We start from the raw sequence: 6,477 nt of genomic DNA, 5'->3' as shown, positions 1-6,477 counted from the left end.
AAAAAGGTCCAAAAACCCATAAATTGGATTTTGTTTCATCCAAATCAGAGATTTGAGGTCAAATCTACAGCCATTTGATTTTTGAAGGTGTGATGATGGTGATTCAGAAAATAATAATTTTAGAGATGATTTTCAAATAGCGATATCTCCCTCATACGGACTCCTTTTTCTGAGAATTTTTTTTTTGGTTTGGGGTAGAATTTCACAATCTACACAGTGGTGCATGTGATTTTGGATCTCTATCTCTGACTTTTTCTTAAAATCACAAATCCCATTTTTGTGCAACTTTTAAGGCTTTGTTTGGGCACATCCAGTAACATTTTCAAGTGCAATTTTTTTTGAAAGTGCATGATTTTTCTTCTACTTTCTAGTTTTATAATTAGATTTCATTGATTTTGAGTGGACATATCACTTTCAGAATTTAGGTCTTTTTTTGGCTATATTTGCACTTGGTGAATACTTGAATTTCAATTTTCTTAATTGAATCAGTAATTTGAAGTAGTTGTCAGTTGATTTTAGTCATTCTTTGGGTTCATTATGGATTTTGCAAAGGTTCGATTACTCTTTCCCTATAACTATCATGAATGGAAAGAAGAAGTTTCTAATCAGTTGATAAGTATCAGATTGCTTAGAATGATTCTTGGACATGATCTAGAACCAACTCAAGTTGTTGTAGAATGAAGGAAGAGATAAAGAACTTGGCTCTCTTAGATCCACCATCTCATATTATTTTGTGTATCACATTGCATCCCGCACACATCCTCATTATGCTTGGACAACATTGGAAGGGAACTTTTGTAAACTTGATAGAATGAAAAAGTTTAAATTGGAGAATGAGCTTATAGCTCTAAGTCCATTTGATTTTGACAATATTCAAGACTTTTTGTCGAAGTTCAATTCCATTAGATTGGAGCTTTCTAATTGTGCTATTACTAAAGATGATGAGCAATTGATATTATCAATTCTTTCTAAGCTAGGTCCTAAATATTCAATCCTTGTTTCCACATTCTATGCTACTATGGATGCTCTTGGTAGTGCATATAAAATTCCTTCTCTTGATGAATTTGTAGCTTAGCTCACAAGGGAACAAGAAAAGTTAGCACACATGAGTCAATTGAAGCCTTCAAAGCATCAAGCATTGGTTACAAATGACTCCTCTCCAAAGGCTCCTAAAGTAAAGGGAAACAAACAACACAAGGATCCTAAGAAACATGAAAAAGGTGATGAATCTCCTTCATAACATAATATTGAATACACGTCCTCTTCAAGAGAGGAAATATCTAGAAGAAAGAGAGATAAATGTTCTTATTGCAAAAAGTTAGGACATGATGAGCATAAATGTTTCCATAAGAAGATTGATGAGCTCACTCACATTCTTAAAAAGAACAATATCTAGTTGCCCTCATCAGTGTCTTGTCTTTCTTCTCAATATTAGGCAGTTGTTACTTCTACATCATTATCCAAAGGAAAAGGAAAAGCACGCATTGTTTCCACACATCCTGAGCAAGGTAAATGGCTTCTTGATTCAAGTGCATCACATCACCTAGCATCTTCTATGGATATGTTTTGTTCTATTGAGCCTTGTACCCCTCCACCTATATTGATGGGTAATAATACATACATGAAGGTTTGTGGGAAAAGTTCTATTCCTATGGGAGAGGGTACACTTAATGATGTTCTTTGTGTACCATCTTTGATCACTAATCTCCTTTTCATTTACCAAATTACTCATGGGGCATAAGGTAAAATTTTTTAGCTCACTCTTGATTATGTCTATATTAGGGACATGGAGACTAGAGATTTCATAGATATGGGAGTTGTTGATCATACATCACCTTTTTATTCTTTTGCACACTTTTTTGATAATGATGATGATATTCATGATGTACCTAACCCTTTATCAAGGGTGAGTAATTCATGTGAGGAGAACATTGGACACTTGAATCATTTTGTTCTTGAGACAAGTGTTGAACTTCCTACTCCTCCACCTCCTAATTCTGTAGACATGAGCTCTAGTATTCAGCAAGATGATCTTTGTGCTTCAAATCTTGCAGTGTGGGATGAATTCTTGGATGCTCTTTTAGATGAGTCTCATAATGCAGATTTGGTTAATACATCTAAGGAGGTTTCTCTTCGAGATACTTCTTCACCTTCTTTGGATATTGGATTTTCCAACTCTACATGTTCTCTTGTTTTTTCACATCTCATAGGTTAGCTTGATGGTGTGACAAAATCTTTGAGCTTGGAGACACTTATTTAGTCTTTATAGATGCATACATGGAGACCTTCTTCCTCCTTCCTCACTTTTTACATGGAGTGGCTTCTTCATCATTTGATGTATTTATCTCTTCCTAAGGAGAGACATGTTTCTTGTAGGTGTTGGATTATCTCTTGTTTGTAGGTACTCTTTAGCTACATTGGAGCTTCTTCATTATGGGGGGATATCATCATTCCTCATTTCCTTCCTATGTGGGGATCATTCTTTGTATATACATGATGTATGCAATTTTTGGGGGGGTCTTGAGTACTCCATCCATCCATGCATCTTGTTTTCATCTCTCTTTTTGGAGGAGGGTTTTTCTCATGAGGTTTTCTCTCTTTCTCCACTTTATGAGAGATTTCATTCCATGTATTGCATTGCATATTGTACATGGGTACCTAAAATGGCCTAGTAGCTAGGACCCATCTTGCATTATGATTTTGGGGCATTCCACCAAGTTGCACTTAAGAGGGGGTGTTGGTGTAGTTAAATATTCACTAATTACACTTACTTAAGCTTACTTAGGATAATGCATTGCATAGTAGTTTGAGATTAAGACACTTAGGAGTTTGCACCTAAATTAAATACATGGTATAGGAGAATTCCATTCTAGGTGGTCATAGTTGTTATCTCAATCCACCTTTAGTGTACTTATCACATTATCATCCTCATCATTGCACATACTTCATTACATAATGAAGGACGATCCACCTTTGTTAGGCATGTGATTCCACCTTGTGTGGGTGATAACTTATCTTCTCCTTATCATTGTCTCTTGTCATCTCTCCTATATAAGGAGGCCTATTATGTACATTTTAAATTAATATATTGGATGTCAATCAAGTCCATTATCAATAATAACATTTTTGAATCTTCATGCAAGTGTCTTGCCAATCTTTTGTGGAAGTTATCTTGGTCTTTCATTTGATCCTAGGGGTGTTGTAGAGTCACCTAAAACTCTAAAAATACTCCCCAGTCTCAGCCTCATCAAAGGCCACTCTCCCAGTGGTTTTGGTGGTCGTTGCCACTCGACCTCACCTCTATAGAGGTTGGGCTCAAGTTGGTCTCCAGTGGCTCCTCCTATTGCCCCTGATGTAGTTTTGTTGTATGTGCAAAATGACCCCAAATGGACCTTCCCTCAGTTGGACTTAGCCATTTCTCCACCCATATAGGAGGGAGATAAAGATGTTGATACTGCTACTGATGACAATTGGGCTTCCCCTGAGCCAACCATCAACCCCAAGGACTTCTGGGGTTCTAATGATAAAGACCCACCATCGGGTGACACTGCTCTTGCAGCCTGAGGGCTTTTTACTTTCTTCTTATATATGTTTTTTTTTATGAATAGTTGTTAATCCGACCTTGTGTTGATGAACTCGTGGGGTGATCTTGTATCCCCTAGCCCCTTTTTTTGTCAATAGGTATATTTAAATTTAAATTAATGGAAAATGTCTATTCATTAAAAAAAAAAAAACTTTAGTTCTTAAATAAAATTCAAAATCCGACAAATAAAGTGTTTCACCATTACATTCTACATGACAATCAATTGTAATTACACATTTTACAAACTATACTAGCATAAGGATCAAAATCAATCTAAATTAATAAATAGTCATACATACAAAAAGAAAAATATAGAAAGTATAATTTTTGACTTTTTTGTTAAAAAAATATAATTTATTCATCTTAGAAAGTTAATTTATACCGAAACACATTTTGTAAATCATAAAATTTAGAACTTACAATATTTGCATATAGAAAGTCCTAAGATAGAGCCTTCACCTTAAATAATAAACTCATTAAAATTTATTAATTTATGCAATGTTATGAATGACACAATTTAGTAGGTTTTCATAATGTACTTGTTAATGCACTCAAAGTTACACTGAGGGTATAAGTTCAACAATTCATATCACTAATATGATCATCTAGCTAATTTTGAAGAACCTCAAAAATATATAAATGACTTCATAACATGAAAGGTTTTGTTCCACCACATTTCTTTGAGTTGAGAAGGGTTATGTTCAAAGAAATGTAATTAAAAATTAATGATAATCTATGTTTTGATCATTCAATTTTAAAATATTAAATTTATTTTTCGTACACATAATTTATACGTTGAACTCATCTTTATTAAGATATTGCCAAACGGGAAAGAAAACTTGGTGGTTAATATCTAATGAACATGGTTTCCATATAGACAGAGCCAATCTTTACTTTTTGAATTGTTTATAGGAAGGGACCCGGAACCTCGTGGATTGTGCGCATCTTCCACATTATTTCTTTACTACTATGCTTCAGAATTATTGAGGCTTTAATTAGTTTTATTAGTTTCATATCTGTCCATGTCAGAAGCCACTGGCCATTATTTGCTACAATCTAAAGGTGAAATGGTTTATCTTTCCTAAAACAGCTACTGTCTTTCTGTAGGAATTAGATCCGACAAATCTGATTCTTCTTGCAGTTTTGCAACTATCTGTGCAATCTCCGATTGCAGAACTTCCAAAGGATCGGACCCATGTTTTGCCAGGTGTTCTCTGTAAATCACACGTTCCAGTAGTGATACATATTTTCTATATACTCATCCATGTCTTTAGTTTGGATTCTAGGGTATTCTTAAATAGAAAATATCTCAAATACTGATTAATATTTAGTAGTTGGGATCGTCCTTCCCCGCCAGAAGGATATGGATATCATTGAATTTGATAAGAAAGATGTATGCATTAACAACTCATGTCAGAGTAACCAACTTCAATCTTCTTATATTATTCATTATGGGAATAATGAAATAACCGGCTTTCCTGGTCCCCTCTTTCCATTCATTGATTCATTCTTCAGTGGTGGAACATAACCCTTCTCAACTCTCGTCTAGGGTTTCCACTAGGCTTAAAGGGGTTTTAAACTGTAAACTAGGGAATGTCAATCCCAAAGAAACGCACAAGATTATTGAAAGGCAAAGGCGGATTGATATGAAAACAAGGTTTTCTGTATTGAGATCTTTACTTCCTGAGGAATATATTGTGGTATTAAAACTTTCTTATTTTTATCTTTTTGAGAATTTTGGGCATATTTGATGGATCGCTTTATGTCATTTATATATATATTAGGTCAACTTACCATACGAATATTCTGTCCAGGGAAGACGTTCACTTTCAGATCAACTTGAAGGAACCACTGACGAGATTAAGCATCTGCAGGAACATATAGATGAGCTTTCCAAGAGAAGAGAAGGCATGGGAAATTATCCTGTTTCTAATTCTAACGAGAAAAATTGCAAGGTTTTTCCATCTATAGGTGGATCTCAATCTTTTCCTTCTGTGTAAATAATGGGTGTTGGTTCAAGCTTTGAAATCACAACCACCTCTTTAAAATGTCAAGTTGTCTTACCTGATATTCTCCTTGCATTGGAAAATGGTAGCCTTGAAGTAGTTAGTGCCACTGGCTGCACCGCAGAGGACAAAGTACTTCACACCTTATATACCAAGGTATAATGATTTGTGTTTTCTTAACTTTGCGTTTTATTGATCTACATAGAGCTTAGAATTTGTCTGATATACTGAAAGGACCTTTTTAAAATTATAATTTGTAACCTATATGAGGCATTGGTTTGTTGGATTTCACTGAAATATACAATGTTAGTTTCACTGCAGGTTTCAGATCTTGGACGTTTTGACACGATGAATCTTCCCCAGAAGCTCATCCATTTGCTCAAGCAAATATAACAAATACATAGGTTAGGATGTCAAACTATAATTGTCATATAATTGATAACCTACTTTGTTATTTGTAGAGGGGAAACTGGCATTCTAATCATCTAAACTATAGAAGCTAAAGATTCGTCTGCATATTAAATTTAGTTAGATATGACATTGTAAATTTAGATGAGGAAAAACTTACATTGTAAATCGAGCGAGCATATAATCTTCTCCTATCAAATTTTATCTAGAACAGAAGGATATAAATTTATGTGTTTACAAGCGTATTCTAACAAAATTGTTGTAAAATAATGCATTGGTTCAATGCTTTATGGTGTAGTTTTCATAATGTATATCAATTTATTTTTTCTTTTGTCTATCTTTTTTTAAAAAAAATTCATTCATAATATGATACATTTATTTATATGTCTTGATTAAAAAAGGTACGAAGAGGGTCCTTAACTTAGATAAAAACAAAAATTAAATACCATCTCTGCTCTGGGCCATTACAAGCCAATGGTC

General features: G+C 34.2%; 1 pseudogene; it reads left to right on the top strand.

The window, feature by feature from the left end:
- Positions 1-4,946: 4,946 nt before the first annotated feature.
- Positions 4,947-5,982, top strand: LOC149531455 (transcription factor bHLH118-like; annotated as a pseudogene).
- Positions 5,983-6,477: the final 495 nt, after the last annotated feature.

This window comes from Cupressus sempervirens, chromosome 11, assembly GCF_028749045.1.
Source record: "Cupressus sempervirens isolate cs-2001-9-10 chromosome 11, ASM2874904v1, whole genome shotgun sequence".
Lineage (NCBI taxonomy): Eukaryota > Viridiplantae > Streptophyta > Pinopsida > Cupressales > Cupressaceae > Cupressus > Cupressus sempervirens.
The sequence above is the reverse complement of the archived record's forward strand: the minus strand, read 5'-3'. Positions and strand labels throughout refer to the sequence as shown.